The 19,994-nt window shown below is 45.9% G+C and overlaps 1 protein-coding gene across 13 annotated transcripts in view; it reads left to right on the top strand.

Moving 5' to 3' along the window:
• The window catches only part of Foxn3 (forkhead box N3), a 373,587-nt gene that overhangs the window by 297,445 nt on the left and 56,148 nt on the right, over window positions 1–19,994 (top strand). The window lies entirely within an intron of this gene.

The raw sequence follows: 19,994 nt of genomic DNA, 5'->3' as shown, positions 1-19,994 counted from the left end.
CTTGGAAAGGGTCCTTTACTTCTTCCTTAGAGGCCACATCTAGCAAAACGGAGAACACACCTAGCAGGTGAACTTAGACCAGATTGTCCACCTTGAAGCACTGCAGAGATGCTCTGATCCTGGGCAGCCCTCCCTCGAGAGTCCTCAGGGTCACTTGTTTAAACCCTTAGTATCCTAGAAGAGATTGCTAGGTCCCCGCAGGTCATTGTTTCTCCATGTCCATGAGCCCCCTGTGCACACAGGCCGAGGACACCGCCAGATGCACAGTCCCCTGGGCCAGTTTTCTCCAGACCCAGGCTGGCTTACATTCTGCCCTTGCCGAACACTGACAAGGAGGGAGCCATTTATAGTTAAACTAGTGGCTTCAGGCAGTCTCTGGCCCTGTCCCCAAGATCAGCACAGGGACCAAGCTGCAGATGCTTCATGCCTTTATAACCCTCTGCCTGACCTTGCCTCTTATCGCTGTACAGAGGTTCCCCACCTCCCCAAGTAAACCTGGTCACCCCAGTGCCTCAAAACTACCCACCCGAGGAAATGGTACTGTATTCTCTGCCCCAGTTAAAAGCTCACGCAAATGCCAAATTCAGTTTGTATTGTATCTTTCTTTAGTTAGTCAGCTTTTTTGAGGCAGGGTCTCCTGTAGCCTTAAACTCAATGTGTTATAGGGAAAGCCTTAAACTGATCCCCTGCCTCTGTGCTAAGATTGTAGGTATGCACCACCATGCCTGGCTTGTATTCTTTTGATACAGCCATATTTCTGCTTACCTTTTATCCCCCCAGAGAAATGGAGAGCAGAGGCTTAGGTAAATGTAGGCTTCACCTAGAATCTGGGTATCTTCACAGAGCCTCTGGTAGCATGATAGGCTTCCCAAAGTCAGAGTAAGAGAGTTCCTCTTAAGCTCTAGGCTCTATGGTTTTACCTCTGGTTAACTGAATTATTATCCCAGTTGGCGCTACTTAACCTCTTCCTTCCTCACAGTGCTTCCAGGTCCTGGATGCTTTGTAATGATTATCTCTTGTTTCCTGCAGCTTTTGGAGAATTAGTGGCCTGTGTGTTGTTTGGACGCGGACATAGCTGCCAAGAAGCATGTTGCATTATATGATACAAAAGAAATAGGTTAAAAATGAAGAAATACTCAGTAAAGGAGATGGTAGTTGATTGTGATCATGTGGAAAGAAAGTGTGATACCTTAAGTACTTGATTAACTCTGAGGACTCTTTATATTTGAAGGCTCAACCCTGTATCATAGTGGACCAAATACATCCCACATTCTGTGTAAACTATAAAGCTCAAGTTCCTCTTGGCAAGTTAAAGCAGTGTCATGTTCTTACACATTTAACCGAGCCCTGTTTCAAGTAAAAGCAAGGTGCTTTGGGGATGAATATTATAGTCCAGTCTCCGTGCCATCATAGACTGGAAATCTTGGCTTCCCAAGACTGACAAGTTGGGAACCCGATGGCTGAGTTGGCTCAGAGAAGTACCACAGCAAAGGAAGGGATTTGGGGACTTAAGCCAGATAGCCTAGACTGTCCCACAGGACCAGTGAGCTGCTCACCAGTGGGTACAGGAAGCGCCTGGGAGGCGGGAGGCATGACATGGGAGGACACACAAAGGCTTGCTCCAGTGCATGAGTTCTGTTTGTTCCCCTTTTGTTCCCCTTTTTGATGAAAGCACTGAATGTAAACCCAGAACTTTGCATCTAGATTCTTCCTCTTTCCTCTCGAATTTCAGAGTTAATAGCATGCTTCCAGCCCGAGCCGGGCACATGCATGACAATGGCAGAAACGTTAGGGTTTCTCTCTGACTGGGTCACTCCTCAGGGCATGAAGGGAAAGTTGGATGTCTGTGTCCAGGTTCTCCTCTGTGAAATGGAGACATCAAAGGGTGACCTCCTTTGTAAGCAGCAGTTTTTGTGGGCTCTCTCCAAACTGCTGTCTCACTAATTATCACACAGCAAGCTGGAGTTTAATGGTTTCATACGTATTTGTATCCCACTATCAGAAGCAAAACCCCAACCTTCAGTCATGCTCTCTTGCGCCTTTTCGGGAAAGGGCAACATGCCGAATGTTGTGGCTTTCCATGTCATCCAATGGCTTCATTCTGCTGGCAGAGGTGGGGTTCAGCCAAGTCGGTATGAACACTAACGGTCATGACTCAGTTCAGAAACAATCTTTATTCATGGGCGTTAATATTTGAATTTCATATCACATTCATGTGTCAGGAGTTATTTTTCCTTTTTTTGATTTTTTTTTTTCCCAGCAATGAAAATATGTTCAGACCATCAGAAGCCCCAGCTAGGGAGAAGCATACAGCTTTGGCCCACTGGCTGTAATAGGAGCATGTCCAAATTCCTGTTGGAATCTCGCACACTGCTGTGTCTTTTCTGGCATTGTCCCTTGCTGGCTTGTGCCTGTGTCTCCTGATTGAGCGGGGACCATGAGCCTTTCCTCCCTCAGTCGCCAGAGTCCCCCGTGTATAATAGGTGCTTGCTGAGTGCCTTCCAAATGAGTGGTGTAGCAATTATCCCCCTTGCAGCATGACCATGTCTACATGAAACATTCTGAAAAGGATGTCTCTTTCCTAGAAAGCTGCATCTGTCTAGGTAGGTGCCTGTGGAAGGTGTGCGGCCTCAAGTACCTGATGCCGCCTCCCGGCGGCCCCCTCACAGACTATGGTAGGTGCTTGTCAACAGATCCTCCCTCACCGACAGCTTCTGCCTCAGACGCTTACCTGAGCTGTCTGCCATGAGGACTCTGTCACATGAAAAGGGAGAGACGGTGACAGTGGGTGATGCATTGGAGAATGCTCCTTTCCACCGTTGGCAGGCTTTAGTGAAGAGAGCCTATCGGTGAAGTTCAGACTCTCGGGAGACTCATTTCAGTGTGCCCCGGAGATTCCTAATTTACCTGTGTTTGTATTTTTAAGGCAAGAGCTTTCTTTATAATTTCAATTATGGAACGATGTTTGGTATTCAGATGAGTTGGTGTTTGTACTGGCTCCATGGTTTCCCACCAGAGGCTCAAGATCCTTGGGGGAAAGATAGCCATGCACAGAGTTGGGTATGTGGGAGACACAATGCCAGGATGCACAAAGAAGAAATTACAACCATTTGCTTGTGTATTATTTTCTCAATTTGAAGCACTTGAATTCCAGAGCTCTTGAATCAAGAGGTTGAATTCCTGGCATTTTAAAGTATCCCACTTGAATAAGCTGCTTAAACCATTCAAATGGATTTTTTTTAAAAAAAATATGCCTACCTTCCCCTTCCCCCAAATCTCCAGTTTCTCAGATCGTTTGCTCTTGGGATTTTACTTAATTGAAGTTTCACCTTTTTACTTCAAATCAAAATCATTTCTGTAGTCAAGTAAGTTTTCATTGTGTTCTGGAGGGCCGTGTGGGGTTCACGTTGACTGTTGCCTGTCAGGTTAAAGGGGTTTTCCACAGACCTGCGGTAGCCCGTGCTTAGAGAACCTTCCAGAAGAAATCCCTCCGGCTCTCAGTTTCTCCCGGGAGTGTCTCTTATCTGTAAATACAGCACCACCTACATCTCCTACGTCTCAGGTCCAGTTTGACTAAATCTAGCCCCGGAGAGAAGTTATGGCCAGAGTCACAGCCGGCTCTGCCGCACACATGCACGCTTAACTACAGATCAGCCGCCTGGATGCACGAGTGTGAAGAGCAGAACTAAACTGGCAGTCATCAGTTTGCCTGTTTGAAAGAATCTATCAAGAGGCAGTGAGCCGGTTGTAGGGTCTTTGCCCTGGTGGCATTTTCTATGGTAGCAGGAAGCAAGCAGAGCAGTGAATGTGTAATTTGGTCTCAGGTCTGGCTCAGTGCCCAAAACGAAGAACCAAGCAAAGTAGAGATCAGGCTCTGTCGAGGGTGAGGTGTTAGTTTTAGACCAAGTAGCTCAGAATGGCCTTCCTGAAAATCTGATGCAGAGTCCCAAATGTGCTCCAACTGGCGCAAGAAGCTCTGTGGTCAGAGGGCAAGTGCAAAGGCCCCGTGGCTGGTTAATAATAGCAGAGGGCTGGGCGTGGTGGTGCACACTTCTAGTCCCAGCACTCCAGAGGCAGAGGGCTTTGGATCTCTGAGTTCCCGGACAGCCAGGGCTACACAGGGAAGCCCTATCTCAATAAAACCAAACAAGAAAAGTGAAGAAATAACAGCGGAGTCAGAAGAATGGGCAACAAGCATGGGGATATGGGGTTTTGCTCTAATTGTGATGGGAAACCATTAGTAGCGATGGAGATGCCTGGAAATAATCTGCTGACTTCTTATTAAAATGTCTTAATGGAGCAGGAGGGAGACAGGGAAAGCCTTTGTCATGAGCTGCTAGATAAGTATGATGGCGACTTAGTGAAAGCCAGGATGGAGGAGTGGGTAAGTGAGACTGGTTGCTGACCATTGATTCTTAGAGAGTAGAAATTTAGTATGTGGTTGAGTGGGCAGATGGAGAGGGGATGGATGATGGGTAGATAGGTAGGTGGAGGGAAGATGGGTGGATGGATGGATGGATAGATGGTAGGTGAGTGGGTGGGTAGATGGGTGGGTGAGTATGTGTGGGAGGAAGGATAGGTGGGCAGAGGGAGGATGCATGGATGGATGAATGCATGGATAGATGGGTAGGGTAGGTAGGTGGGTTAGAGAAGGGGTGATGGAAAGGTAGATGGAGAGGTGAATGAGTGGATAGATGGTCAGGCAGTTGTGCAGTGAATATTCACTAAGAGGAAAAGAAGGCGATGAAGTCCCCCCTCACACACACACCACCCTGTCCCCATAGTGGGTTGGCAGAGGGATTGCTTCTTTTTATTTATTTATTTATTTGTTTATTTATTTATTTTTCAAGACAAGGTTTCTCTGTGTAGCCCTAGCTGTCCTGGAACTCACTTTGTAGACCAGGCTGGTTTCGAACTCAGAAATCCGCCTGCCTCTGCCTCCCGAGCAGCCCATTGTCTCGGGCTATGGGTACTCAACCCGGGCCAATCAGCCTTTGAGCTGCTGCAGGGCAGGTGCCCAGGCTTGGATGAAGCCTGGCCCCAGGAAAGAGGATCATTTCATCTATAAGCCCGGCACTTGAAATGTCAACAGATCCCTCAGCCTGGCTTTCCCCTGTGAGAAAGGCCACTGATAGTTTAAGGTTAACAGAAACACTGACTTCAGGGAGAATGGTTTTATTGAGTTACAGTTCACAAACCCACACACTGTGAGGTTCAACGCTGTACAACCTGGGGGGTTTAGTAACTTCGGGGAGCATGGGCAGGCATCACTACAGTCAGTTGTAGAGTCTTTACATCCCACTGTGTCTGGGGAGGAGGACAACTGTATGCTCTCTAGCCATCATTCTTCCTCGATAAATGGTTTAATGAACGAAGCTTTGCAAGTCCTGGACCTGCTGGACCATGATCCCTGATGCTACATAGTCGAGGGGAGCGGCCGTAGGTCGCAGCCTCTGGCACAGGGAACTGGTGGTCCTGTTGAACGAGTGTCACTTGGGGTGCTGCCTGTGCTGTGAACATTCAGGAATCTCTCTGGTTGATCTCAAGGCTGTGTATGGCGTGCAGACAGAAAAGCGTCACTTAGTTAAAGTCAGAGTATGTGCTCTGAAGCATCCAGAAATGCCTGTCAGCAGTGAGTCCCTTCCTCCCTTCAGAACCACATTCCAAAATGGTCCCGGTGCATGGGCCTTCTTCGTTTTGTTTCATAAATGGTTTCTAGCCCAGAGGCCGGGGAGCTAGAAATGGGTGGTGGGGTGGGGGCGGGGGCGGGAACTCTGCTCCAAGAAATACTTTTTAAAGGAATCTAGCCAAACCAAGCCCTTAATCACCCTCCCCCGAAACAAAGCCAAGGAATTTTGAAATGAAGACTGTATCATGAAATAGTTCTCATTTTGAAGTAAACCGTTTGCTCTGGGGAATTCCATGCCCAGAAAACACTTTGTTGTTTCAAGTTCGAGGGTAAGGATGTCAGGCTAGGTCGATGGACCAGAACAGCACAGGGGCGGGGTCAGGAAACAGTGGTACCCCCTGGGGTCTTGCATGCACTTCCAAACATGATGATGAGCAATATCCATCGCGCTCAGCTTCCCTTTGTCTTTGGTCCTGCTTTGGCACTTCTTCCTCTCATGAGAAGTGGAAACGCTCCTGGCTGGTTACTTAACTCCACACTTCAGAGTGCTCAGCAGTGGAGTTTGTTCAGTAATGTGTACCACCATCACACCTTCCCACAGCATGCATCTTCCTTATTTCCCACATGACCTTCATTCCCCCCGGGGTGAAGAGTCCGAGGGCAGCAACTCCACCCTCTTTCCATTCTCTCTGCAGCCTATGACTGTTCTTGATTGATAGATACATGCAAAGCCAAGATACATACAAGGTGTTCAGGCAGTGTGAACCCCAGCACCCTCGAGGCTCATCATTGATCGCATGGGTGATGCACAAGAAAACTATGGAAGGGGTGTGTGTGTGTGTGTGTGTATGTGTGTCTGTATGTGTGTGTGTGTGAGTGAAGCCTTTGTGTTCCTGTGCCTTCCCTTTTAAATCTAAGGAAAAGAAGTTAAGCGTGAGGAATTTATCTTTTTGTAGCTATGTAATGTCAAGGCAAGTGGCTTTTCTTTAGTCTTAATTGAAATAAACTTCTTGTTTATATTCTATCTTGAAGGATAAATTTCTCTTTGTACATTTCAGCTTATGCAATAGCACACACCTACAGCCTACACATAGGAAATCAGACAAGAGTTTTTGTTTTTGTTTTGAGGGACTAGCTTTAGGCTTTCACACATAACAATGTTTTCATGACATTTGGCAGGTGAACTGCGCACATCTGAGGCCACAGGCAGATCCCTGTGTCTCTGCTTACTGAAGAGACACAAGGGCTTGTGGATGACACTTTGAGGTGTGAGTTAGACAGGGGAGAGATATCTGAAGGACTTGCCTGGAGTTACAGTTATATTATAATGTCACATGTGAAAACAACATGAAAGACCAGTGCCAACATTCTTGATTTACGTCTAAGAAAATACTTGGTTCCTTGAAGAGACGTGATTTCGCTAAGGTTCGAGCACTGGCCCCACAGGCCTGCATCCAGTCCCCAGTCATATGGAGACAATGGTTTGGAGGAATGGGAGGCTTGGCTGCTCAGACTGGCATTGCCTCTGCTTTATATGAAAGGGGGCTCTAGATAGCGAAGATTACGACTGCTTAGATTAATGACTGTGTTGACCTTTCTAGTTGACTGTGGATTAGGTTCTGGGTGTGTTAGTTCATCTTAACTGTTTCCTCCAGGCAGCCCAGTTGTTGCAGTGCTGAGAGGTTCTCCTGTGTAGCCAAGGCTGATATCCGTACTGTTTCTGCTCTCCCGTTAGATGGAGTTGAGAGGAGTCCTTGTGGGAACTGGCGCTTCCTGGGGGAAAGCTCCTAAGGTTCCTCAGGTGGATGTGATGTGTTAGCTGCATCCCTCAGAGGCCACACCCATCCATGGTGTTTGCTCACCTCCACAGGTCACAGAAAATAGCAATGCTGGGATAATCTTTTTTGGAAGCACTGTTGTTGTAGCTGACACTGTCATTTGCTCCTTCGGTTGTGTTTCCTGATGTGAGATTTGCAGCGTTCACCCACAGAAGAGGGAAAATAAGCCTTCTCCAGAAATAAAGGGCAGCATCATTGAAAGCGTCCTGCACTCCCCGACTGCTGCTGTGGCGTTTACAGTGTGCTCTTGCGAAATAATACAACAGAGCTTGACAGATACAAATAGCAGGCGTATCAAAACCCCGGCTGGCTTTAAAGATGCTGCCCTCCTCCCAGCCCGCCTTAAAGGGAGAACATTAAAAATCCAAGGCTGATCTTTCTGTTGCTCTTATTGGATGCCTTCTGAATGAAGGATTAGCTCCTTACAAATAACATTATAAAATAAAACTTGAGTTGTAAAAACTCAACTTAGCCAAAAGAGATGGTAGCCTGGTACAAATGAGTGACTGTTTCTTAAGACTCTGGACTTAGCTTCCTCTCGGTCATGAGGTATCTCAACTGGCTCGTGAGAAAATTTTAATTCAGTGTTCTAGATAAGGCATATGCAGGCTTCATAGTAATACCACTTGGCAGGCTTTGGGGAGTGCCCACCCTCCTGGGGGTGTGTATGTGTAGTTTGTCTCTGATCCTTTCTGAGTTGGTCCTTAAGAGTACTATTAGATCCTGGCTTCCCGCCTGCGCTGTTACATTTTCTATCTTCCACCAGGCTTGAGGAAACTCTTGCATGAAGTATAAATTATACCTTAATAAAACTGATAGTCTTTTCCCCCCAAGAGACCCTGATTAATGGGCTCTGTCACTATTAAGTGAAGTGGTTTTTAGAAATAGCTGTGTGACTGGAGTGTTTTGGTTTGGAGTGTGTGTCGCTGGGTTGTTATTTTTACACAGAGCTGTGATAGGAAAATGCAGGGCTCTCTTATCATAGCACATGCAATATTTAGATTGGCTCCCCATCCTCCTGCCCGACACTGATTTCCTGCCTTTCGCCTTCGCCTTTGCCTGATGCTTAAGCATCAAGATTCGGGCATTTTCCCAGAGTAATTGTTGATTAAGTGCTGAACATTCTGCCATGATTATGAGATTACTGTATTCAGCTTTTAATCTTGTGAGTGTCAAATATTTTACTTTAATGCCATCTTCATTATTATTATTATCATCCACAGCTCTTCCTATTTGAGTAATGCAATCAAGCAAAATAAAGGTATTGCTGCAATTTTGGCTCCCCCCCCCCCTCCACCTCTCCCAGAATTCCTTAAATGGAAAGTGCCCTCTGCAAGTTGTTTCCAAATGCTTAATAAACTGGGGGTGGAGGTGGGGTGGGGGGGAGAAATCAAGGGTTTTCTTGGTTGCAAGTAGTTGAAGGAGAAACACAGCGGCTTGTTGAATGAAGGTGGTTTCCAGAAATCGGCATGTAGCCAGAAGTCAGCGCACTGGCGAGAGTGGGAGTTATGCCAGCACCTGGGCTTTCTGGGTGTCCTTGTTTTCTGCCCTGTCATACACAGGGGGTGCTCTGTGGTAATCCCTTATCTACTGCTGAAGGGCAGTATGGAGAAATATTGTCCAGGGACAGTACGTGAGGGACGAGCCTCTGCAGGGGAAACAGGCTCGTGGTGAATAGCTGATAGCCTGGGTTGAGTGTTCTTGTTTGGGAGAGGTGACAGCTTCTTGTCCCGCCTTCAATGATAGTCAACTGTCCTTTGTTCAGTCAGGTGAAAGGAGCCTCGGATGTCTTGAGTTACGGTCTCCAAGTAGAGCAAACTCTCTGGTCTTCTCCAGAACCAGAGGCACAGATGTCTCCACTTTGTGTATAAACAAATAAATATGTAATCAGCTGACTTCACACAGCCAGAGATCAGAAGCTGGGCCACTTGTCCAGTCAGATCCAAGGCCTGTCAGTGCCCTTCAGCATGCCATGGTAGATCCTAACCCCTTGCCCCGAAGCTGACCATGGCAGCCTGTTTCCCCTGCAGAGGCTCGTCCCTCACGTACTGTCCCTGGACAATATTTCTCCATACTGCCCTTCAGCAGTAGATAAGGGATTACCACAGCTAAGAGGATGAGCTGTTCAGGGTCGGCCTGAGTGAGACAGGTGTTGAGTTCAGTCCACAGGCCAAGTGGTATTTGAACTCAAAGCTCTGCTCTATAGACACACCCACACAAAACCAATCTGAATGATTGTACTGGGCCAGACTGTCCAATCGTTTGGTGTCTCTGGACCACAATGTCATCCCAGAGGTTTGTGTTTGAGAACCATGCATTTGAGTTAAAAAACAAAAACCAAAAAAACCAGAGTTTTTAAAACCCTCAGTGTTTTAAGTGAGGTTATAATTTTGTGCTGGGCTACATTCATAGCTATTTTGAGCTGAGGTTGGAGGTGGCCTATGGGCCACAGGTTTGTCCCCGAGCCATTGGCCATCAAGGAACAGTGCTGTTGTATCCCTGTGGGGAATTCAGCCGTCCTTGGCTTGTCACTCAGTGCACCAATGCCCGCAGTGGGGATGGTGCTAATGGAAAGTTGGATCTTATCAGAGTCAACGGTTAGTAAACCAAATCACGGGCCATGGAGATCGCAGCAGTTCTTCTGAGAGTGTCCCTTGGTATTAACTGAGACACAGAGGAAAGAAAATCACTCTCCCCGTACACACACGCGTGCACACACACACTGTGGAAGTGGAAGGAGCCCCAGGCCAGGAGCAGGAATCCCAGGAGTCAGGCTAGTCCTTACCTGACCATCTGTGGAGCTCCAGGCACGTAGCGCTCATCTGCCCTACTCTGTGTTTCTTTTAATGTGCTGAGAAACAAAACATCTCAAGATACAGACATAAACATAGCAACACACCTGGGGAAGGGCGTGTACATTTACCCTGTGGGAATAAGTCACACCTGTTGTTCACACCTTTTTTGTTTTTTATCACGAAGATTACTTTCTGTCTTATTTAGTTGACTCCAAATCTGGACTTTATAATCTGGATAGAGCATCTGTATCAAAGCAACTCTACTGTGCACTGAGCATGCTCATACACCAGCTTCTGGACGGGTCTCCTCACCAGTCTAGTTCATCTGAAAGTGGGGTGTGTGTGTGTGTGTGTGTGCACATGTGTGTGCACATGTGTGTGTATATTTATTTATTTATTCATTCATTCATTTATTCCCCTCACCAGTCTAGTTCATCTGAAAGTGGTGTGTGTGTGTGTGTGTGTGTGTGCGCGCACATGTGTGTGCACGCACATGTGTGTGTGTGCACATGTGTGTGTATATTCATTTATTTATTCATTCATTCATTTATTCCCCTCACCAGTCTAGTTCATCTGAAAGTGGTGTGTGTGTGTGTGTGCACATGTGTGTGTATATTTATTTATTTATTCATTCATTCATTTATTCCCCTCACCAGTCTAGTTCATCTGAAAGTGGTGTGTGTGTGTGTGTGCACATGTGTGTGTGTGCACATGTTTGTGTATATTTATTTATTCATTCATTCATTTATTCCCCTCACCAGTCTAGTTCATCTGAAAGTGGCGTGTGTGCGTGCACATGTGTGTGTGTGCACATGTGTGTGTTTATTTATTTATTTATTTATTCATTCATTCATTCATTTATTTCCCTCACCAGTCTAGTTCATCTGAAAGTGGTGTGTATGTGTGTGTGCACGAGTGTGTGTGTGTGTGTGCGCGCGCGCGCATGTGTGTTTATTTATTTATTTATTCATTTATTCCCCTCACCAGTATTGCTTGTCCAAAAGTTATGTGTGTGTGCTCGCGAGTGCGCATGAGTCTCTCTGTGTGTGTATACACATTTATTTATTTATTCCTTTAGTTGAGCAAGTTTGGAAATCTATTGTATTTCTTTCTCTGTTATTTCCTATCACGCCCCTTGCCTCATTGCTCACCTATAGCTAACTGCTCTTTCACGTCACATCTTATGTTTTTAGGGAGAATGACCTAAGTGCCTGTGTGCTTTGCTTTCTCATCCGAGGAGGCTGATATGACAGATGTTCTTGGAAACAAAGAACACCCAGTCCTAGGTCCCACGCCAACTGCTATAGCTGCCCATCTTTGCCTCCTTTTGTAACTTGTGCGGAGGTGGGAACCTGCAGGCTCCCTTGCAAGCCCGACACTTGATCTTCTGATACTTAATTTAACCGCCTATGCTCTGTGGAGTGGGGATTTGGCCAACTTTTTGCTGATTGGGCAAAAGGGAAATCAGGGCCTCGTGGATGTGTCTTTGGGGTCATGTGACTTTCTCTAGACTCAGTTTCTCTTAAATGGGATTGATAATGGTGTGCAGTCAAAGCGTATGTTTAGGATAGCCATCCCATAATGGGTGCTCAGTAATTAGAAACTCCTTAAGGTCATTGTTGCTATCACCATTGCCATCAGTATAAATCGGATGAATGATGGCAGGCACAGGAGCCATTGGGTCTGAGAGGACCTGCATCCTGTGACGCAGAAGCTGCACCTGTGAGAATTTCTGTGCCCTGAGACTCTCAGCTTTCTTTCAGGCCTTGTCTTGTCCCTCTGGCTAGACATAGTATAGAAATCCATCCAGTTCCTGGCTGTAGAAAATCAGAGAGACTTGAAAGTAATTTACTTGAATTCTAAGAGGAAAAAAAAATACCACCCCCACCCCGCCCACCTGAGGCACAGAATATAGGTCTTTCTCTCTGGATCCCTTGACCCCTGCTTTTGAGTTTAACAAAGGAGGATGGATGAACTCAAGGCTCTCAAAGAAGAGATGGGGACCTCCTAATTGATCCTCACAAAACGCCTGGTTATTTACAACTAGGAAAATTGCTTGCTTGGAGAGAGTCATTCAGTTCTGAGGATCCGTGGGCTCCATGGGAGACATTCTCTGCTCCTTGCTGAAAGTGCTTTCCGGGAGGAGGTGTGCGCAGAGGGAATCTCATCTAACTGGTTAACGCCATCTCATTCATAGATCCCTGCCCCCACCCCGCAGCTGATCGTTCAGTCTCTCTCAGTGTGTAATTGTTCATTTTAAATTTTCGTGTTTGCTATAGCTGGGTGTGTGTTAATTACAGGCAGACTGCAATTATGTTGTCTATGTGTTGCTTGTGTGGCGGCAAGGGTGGTAAGCCAGCGTACTTCCAATAGCAAGAGTCTTGACTTAAAATCTCCAAAGCCATGTAGAGATCCATGTGTTTCATCCACACTATTGATGAGGTGAGAGAACCCATTGATATTGCTGTCATTTTCTGCTGAGTGAAATACTCAGAATTTGGGTTTATCCACTGAACTTATAACCAAATGATTGAGTATCCAATAAATATGAGATGTTTATAATAGATCCCTGGATGAAACGGTCATAAATAAAGTATCTGGCAGTTCATGTAGCTGACAGGACAATCCAGGTGACCGTCAATGCCACTGCCTTCTTAGTGACATGAGTTCATGTCCCCTAGGGTACTAAACACTCATCCACTGAACATAGTATAATAATTAGAACTGGTGGGAAGAACCTAGAAATTGCTGGCAATTAAAGTTATTAGATCACAGTCCAGCCACCAATGATATTGGCAGCTGAGACACATTTGGAATGCATAATAATAACTGTAAGGTTATCAAATTGATCCCAGATGTCTGGGATATGTGTGCAAATTAAATTAGAGGCACATCAAACTAATCTAGGCAAGAAACAGGGCTGGGATCAAAAGACATGCTCTTCAGGGCGTAAGGCCTCGAGGGGAGAGTCCAGGATCCGAAGGCTGTCCATGATCCACAGGGATGACTCTCCGGTTGGGCTCAGCTGATGTGATGCTGGGTTGTTCCTGCTGCATCTGTTTAAAATATGCATATGTATGCATATCCTCCCATTGAATTCTGTTATACTTCTATCCAAAAAAAAAAAAAAAAAGGCTTTTACACGCCTTGATTACTGAAACTGTGTGAATCTTGAAATTGGATAAACTGATTCAGAACTTTCAGGGTTCCTTTGTCTTAATTAACTTCTAGTTCCTCTGCCTCCCCATGTACGTGTGTACATTTCAAGGTCGTCTCGTCCGTGTCTAGAGAAATACCTCGCTGGGGTTTTGACGGTAATTACATCACACCTCTATGCTGTTTTGAGGAGCAAACAACATCAGTCTCTGAATTCATGGGCATGGCTTCCTCTTCCTTCATTTATCTATTGCTTGATTTGTTTTCTGAGCATGTACACTTTTCACCCAAAAAAACCTATGTATATTTTGTTAAGTTTACTCCAAGTGTTTTATATTCATTGAAATGTGTATATACTTTTTCCTTTTGGGTCCCATTTTGTTATAGGAATATAATTGACTTTACTTATATGTCCTGAAGCACTGTTAAGTGAGCTTGTTTGTTGTAGGGTTTTTGTGGCTTGACATGTTCTGCATATTTTTCAGTTGGGGGGATTTTTTTCTCTTCCTCTTGATCCATATGCCTTTTATTATATTTTCTTGCCTTATTGCATTGGCTTGAACTTTGAGCACCATACTGAATACGACTGGTAAGAGCAGCCATCCTTTTCTCCACCTTTAGGTCAAAACATTCAGTCTTCTCTGTGAAGTATGTTAAATATAGTTGTTTTTAATGCTCTTTTGTAATTTCAGTAGGTTTCCTTCTGTTCTACTTAGATAAGCTTTTTCTTTTTTAAACAGTGATTACATGTTAAATGTTATCCACTGTTTTTCTGTATTATCTGATATTCATCATATGGTCTTTTTGTAACTTGATGGAACACTAACATGACCATGTGAAATGATTACGGAATATCAAACTGGCCTTTCATCCTAGAATAAGCCTAACTTGCTCATGGTATATATTTCTATTTGTATAGTTCTAAATTCTATTCGGTAATGTGTTGTGTTAGGATTTTCGTGTCTATATTTTGTAAGGAGTATCCGTCCGAAAGTCTCCCCTTTTGTTCTGTTTTTCCTTCTGTCCAGTTGGGACAGGGGGCTACAGTTTCTCTGTCAGTTTGAAGACTAAAAATGTGGGGCTCTGAGTACCGGAGAGGTGGCTCAGTGACCGAGAGCATTTGTTGCGCTTGCAGACCTTCCCTGACGCTAGATGGTATGAGTAGCTCTGTCATCTAGAGATCACTGTTTTGTTCTCCTCTGTTAGTTGCCATGATCCTCTTATGCCTGGAAGGGAAAAGCCATGCTGCAGCAGTGGGAGTATCTGTCGTCGCCGCCGTCTTTACCACGACTTCTCTGTGGTTCACTGGTGGATGTTGGCAATTTCTGAAGTCTCACTGACAGTGGAGGTGGTGGTCACTACTCTCAAAAGTTCCTTCCGTTCCCTGTCCTCAGCCACTCATGTGAACACAGAGGAGCCTAAGTGATCCTTGTTCTTTCTCACGTTGCCCAAGAGCTTAGTGACCCCTAAAGAATGCAGTACGTAGCCGAAATTGAATGATAGAACAGCCAAGGGTACTACCCTGCCTCTACTCAGCTTCGAGACCTTGGGCAGAAGACCTTTTGTCCACTTCAGATTGTCCATTGGAAAGGACGGATGAGCTGTGCATTCATCACACTGTGGGATATAACCTCTAATTACAGCCCCTGAAGGGGAGGCTGTGAGCACCCTTGGAGCACAGCACTCGGCCTCCAGTTGAGCTGCATTCATTTCCAGACACCTGGCGGCCATGTCATGTTATCATCCAGCAGAAACTTCTAGTCACAGAAGTTGATGGCTTCCTAGAGCTGCTGATGTCCAGTGGTGGGCTTATCTTTTGGATCTTATTTTTCAAAGAAATATGGCACAGGGATAGAGGTCATTGGATTCAGTGAGAAAGGATGGAACATGAGGTCCTAGCAGACCCTGGTTTCAAAAGTCCCTTGTGGTGAGTTTTCAACAGAACAGTACTTCTGTCTATTTTTATCTTCCTGCCAGTTGACTTCAGCAAATGTTTATGAGTACCTACAGGAGGCCCAGGGATTTAGGAAGCAGCAGCCCATCCTCTGAGAGGAGAGAGAGAGAGAGAGAGAGAGAGAGAGAGAACACGAAAGCGCACAAAAGTGACCAAAGTAGATAAAATGCCATTGAAGATCAGAGGCAGGTGACCTTACGTCTGGCTGGCTGGGTGAATAGGGGAACTGTCAGAGGGGGTTGAAATTGAAGTAGAAACTGAGAATGTAAGTAAGCTTTCAGTAGCCGAGGTTGGGCTGGCACTACTACCCAGGGCTAGAAGACAGCCAGCCGCTCACAGTGGTCAGAGGACATGTGGGCCTTGGCTAAGGAGGTGTGGGCACCATCTCTAACATGTGCCCAACCCCTGGAACCTGAGCATCTTCTTCCTCAAACCATGGTGTTCCTCTCTTCAAGGTCTTCCTTCTCCGTGGTGAGTTCAGGCCGCCTCTGTGCATTAGTGCACATCTATTCTGTCTTCAAGATTTCCTGGTATTGCAGGCTGACTTGTGTCCATTAAGTACCTAGATGTCCCAGTCCTCCCACAGAACCCAGAAAGGAGACTTTATTTGGGAATAACGTTTTTTTTTTTGTTGTTGTTGTTGTTTTTTTTTTTAACAGAAAGTCAAAGGTGTGTTTGTATCAGCTTCAGTCCAAAAGGATTGATGTTCCTTGTAAGACTGGCATGTTTGAACAAGACACAGCGGCCATCGAAGCAGAGGGTTCTCTCCACAGGTCACAGAGGGAGCATGGCCCTGTCAACACCCTCACTCTAGACTCTCAGCCTCTACAACTGTGGGGCAGTCAGGCTGTGGTGTCCGAGTTGTAGTTTGTGGGCACCTCTGGGGTGCAGTACACCTGTGGGGCATGGGTGCTTAGGGAGATAAATCAGATTGTACCCAGAGGGCCTTGTTTCTTAGGGAAGGCTGGCTATGCCACTAACGTCACGTGGCTGTTAGCTGATCTTTGTGGGCAGTCTGGTCATTAGCGACCCATTTTGATTTTCTGAGCAGAATGAACAAGCCCAGTTTTTGTTTTGTTTTGTTTCCTGATACCTCCAGGAATCCCCGAGTCCAGCCAGCTATAGCATGATTCCTGTTAGAAAATGAGGAGCTATCCTGGGGTCCAGGGGTCTAGGCCAGGTGACTTTAGTTCATTTATTCTAGCCCATTCTCATGACAAATGACAAATTGTTCCATTTAAGCATGTGTAACTAGTTTGTGGTCACTGCCTGCAGCATGTGAACCTGAGCTCAAACCTGTTTTCTTTTTTGAAATGATTTTAGTAGAGTCAGGGCAAAGCCTTAACAATATGTATTTTATAAGATGCACGTGTGTCTGGTGTGTGTCTGTCTGTCTGTCTGTGGTACATTTACATGAGCATGTGTGAACCCTGGCATGGGTGTGTAGCTCAGAGGGCAGTATGTAGGAGCTAGTTATCTCTTCCCACCACGTGGGACCTCAGACACTCAAGCTTGGCAGGAAGACTCTACCCACTGAGCTATCTTGCCTGCCCTTGATCTCAAGTACTACATCCTACATCCAGATTACTGAAATTTCTAGGGACTCTTAAGTTCTGTGGCTCTGACTTTCAAAAGTTGTCTTCAAGGCACAGAATTTTAGCTTAAAAGTAGCAAAGAATCCTACCTGGGATGGATGGGATGGCCAAAGGACTTACAAAAGAGAGATAAAGTGAGAAGGGGGCACGGTAGTCTGCAGGAAAGGGTTTGCAAGAACGATCAGGTTTGCGTGACCAATGGTTCTATGGGTGTTTAGATCACCATGCATCATTAGGAGACAGTTGTAGGTGGTGGTACCTTCCTGCGTCTGGCTCCTAGTGTTGACATTATAACATTGATAGCACCGGCAGCCGTTGTGTGGACTCAGATATTACCCACATGTCACTTTGGCCTTGTTCTAGTTTTCCAGCCTTCTGTTAAGGGAAGTAGAGCAGCTAATGTGTTTGAATTGGATTTTGGTTTTTCCAACCGTCTTGACATCATGAATGCAAGCCCATTAATGGCAGCAGGGAGGCGTCTGTGGCTTCTTGGTTGCTATAAATCAATATCTCCCCTAACAGGTTCCAAAGAGTGTCATCTCCAAGGCGCATCGTCTGCATGTGCACCCTTTGTGTTGGGCGCCCCAAATGCACTTTCCATCAGCAAGACATAAAAGGAGACACAAGGAGGGGTCATTTTGCTTGGCAGCACACGCTGAAAGCAAAAGAGAGGTGTTTATTTTTTTGTTGTTGTTACTATTATTGTTTCAGGGGTCCCTCCGACAAAGAAGTGCAGTGTCTTTCAAATGCCTCTTAGTAGAAATGTTTCCCATCATCCATCATCAGTGTCCTGCCATTTTGAAATGGCAGAGGTGGCTTTAGCACTTGATGCGGTTATCATGCTGGATACTGGAGACCATATCCTTAGAGAGATTGACCTGGTGGTTTTCTTCTCGGGTGCGAGTATTGTGATTGCTGCCACGCCACACTGTCACTTTAACAAACTGTCACCCTGAAATGGGGCTGCCCCATCCAGCACCGTGGAAAAACAAGGTCAGACGTGCAGGAGACTCAGATGAGCTGCTAGTCACTAGGATTAGTTAAGCCAATATTGAAAAAAATGCTTGGCACAACTCCGACAGCTTATGTTACTTCTGCAGAAATGTGTTCTCTCCGTCCCCCTTGGTACACATATAGTTAAGGCCACACCAGGACCTCTGTTATGTAACCCTTCCTGGTTATATAATTAAGGGTTCTGTTTTTTCTTGTCCTGGTTTACATCGGTTAAAATGGGGTAAAAGGTACAGTAGTTTGTAGTCACATATACTAGCCAAGGTAGTAATTTTATTGATTAAAGTACATGGGGTCTACTCATGGTAAGTAATACTGTATGCAGCACAAACTGTGGATAGTTTGTGGCTATAGAATGGAGGAACTTCAGATACACGTGCCATCCTACAGAGCAGTTTTTAAAAACCACCCTTTAGATTCTGGCTTATTCGACCCTCCTTCTTCATGCCTGAGCTGCTAGCTAGCTAGAAATCCTCCTCAGTCATAGAGAGAGAAATGTGTGATCAAGCAGAAAGTTTTATGGTCTCCATGAGGTTACTCCTAAAACCTTAACCAGCCTTGGCCAGGGCAGATGGCATACTCAGGGCTCAGCTCCATCTGTGCTGTGTGGCAAGACTGGGTCCCCCGACTCTGCAGCGAACGCTGCCTGCATCCACTCCCATCTTGGACCCTTGCAGCTCTTACAGATGTCAACTTAGCAGCCACAGCAGGCTGCCCTGCTCACTCCCCAAACAGTGGATTTGAGCTGACCTAGAAACCGTTTACCCCCTGTCCCCGTTGCCCCGGTTATGGAGGGATGGAAGTCCGTGTGCCTGGACTCCAGAGGCGGTCAGGAAAGGCAGGTCCTGGCCAGGTAGCTGGTGACAAAGAGTAGCTGTGACACTGCATATCCCCTCTCTTGTCTCCACATTGAAGGCTCCATGGCTGGCTTATGCAGGACTCTTGAGTCCCTGGCTGATACCCTTTTCTAGAACCAGATGCTCATGTCCTGCTATAACTAACTCTGAATCAACAGAACTGTGAATTTGCCTCTCTGTGTTTCCTTTTGTAGCACCAGTCAGATCAAATGAAACCTCCACTGTTCCCTGGCGCAGAGTTCTTGGCTCGTTAGTTCCTGTCCCTCCCTTCTGTCCTCAGGCTTGACTCCTGGAATTCCCAGTGTGGCACACCATCCAAGTCACAGAAACAAAAAACAAAAAAACAACAATTCTGCTCTTTTGGCAGAATTGTAATAATTGAAGCAAATACAGATATAGCTCCACCTCTCCATCAGGGCTTCATCTCAGTAGACTTGCCATAAGCAAGTAACGTTTGAATGTCCTCACCATCCTAGCCTAGCCGCACTGCTCGGTGGAGGACCAGGTCCTCTCCCTGCCTTGTATCATGAAAGAAGATGGAACCACAGGAAGAGGTTCTATCTGAATGCATATCACATTCACATGATGGAGTGTGTCAGACTGTTGCAAGTCAGGGACTATATGTACTCTCTATGAAGCAATTCCAACCCCAGATGGAGTTCTAGGAAAATTTAATTCCTTCTTTTCTTTTCTTTTTTTTTTTGGTTTTTCAAGACAAGGTTTCTCTGTATAGCCCTGGCTGTCCTGGAACTCACTTTGCAGACCAGGCTGGCCTCGAACTCAGAAATCCGCCTGCCTCTGCCTCCCGAGTGCTGGGATTAAAGGCGTACGCCACCACATCCGGCTCTTTAATTCCTTTCTTTATACTTTTGTATTTCCTTAAGTGTTGTACCAAGGGCGTGGGGTACTCTCCTGTGTGTTTGCAGTATACATGCATATATGGGTGCATTCACACATATATGTGTGAAAATGAAGCCAGTGGTGGGTGATGCTGGGGCTTTCATCTCTTTATTTTATTTACTGAGGCAAGGTCTCATGCTAAGTGGTAGTAGTATAGGCAGGCTACTGTGGGGGTACTGGGGATCCAAGGTCACATCTGCACGGCAAGTTCTTTATCCAGTGAACCATCTTCCCAGCACCCTCCTTGTTTTAATTAGAA

The sequence above is a fragment of the Mus musculus genome, chromosome 12, assembly GCF_000001635.26.
Source record: "Mus musculus strain C57BL/6J chromosome 12, GRCm38.p6 C57BL/6J".
NCBI lineage: Eukaryota > Metazoa > Chordata > Mammalia > Rodentia > Muridae > Mus > Mus musculus.
Note: the sequence above shows the minus strand (reverse complement) of the source record. Positions and strands in the feature narration are given on the sequence as shown.